This window comes from Penaeus monodon, chromosome 20 (assembly GCF_015228065.2).
Source record: "Penaeus monodon isolate SGIC_2016 chromosome 20, NSTDA_Pmon_1, whole genome shotgun sequence".
NCBI lineage: Eukaryota > Metazoa > Arthropoda > Malacostraca > Decapoda > Penaeidae > Penaeus > Penaeus monodon.
The window spans coordinates 39,431,284-39,431,582 of record NC_051405.1 but is presented as its reverse complement, the minus strand read 5'-3'; positions in this window follow the sequence as shown (position 1 = coordinate 39,431,582).

Genomic DNA, 299 nt, shown 5'->3' with positions numbered 1-299 from the left:
GCCTACAGTCACTTTACTATGCAACTGAAGTCCAGGTCCGAGTACATGTCACTGAACTTAAGTACAAGGATTTTATGTAATAAAAAAGTCTCTGCCACAGATTCGTAAAGCATGAATGTTTACTGTAGCATATTATCAATTAAGTAAATACTACAGTTACCCTTAATTATATTACAATATCATAACTGTGTACGTAGTTACCCAATTATATCATCGCATAGTTAGCTAGAATGAATATACAGTATACGACTTTTGATTAAAAACAATGTGCTTGTTTGTACTTGAATGTACTTGGATCT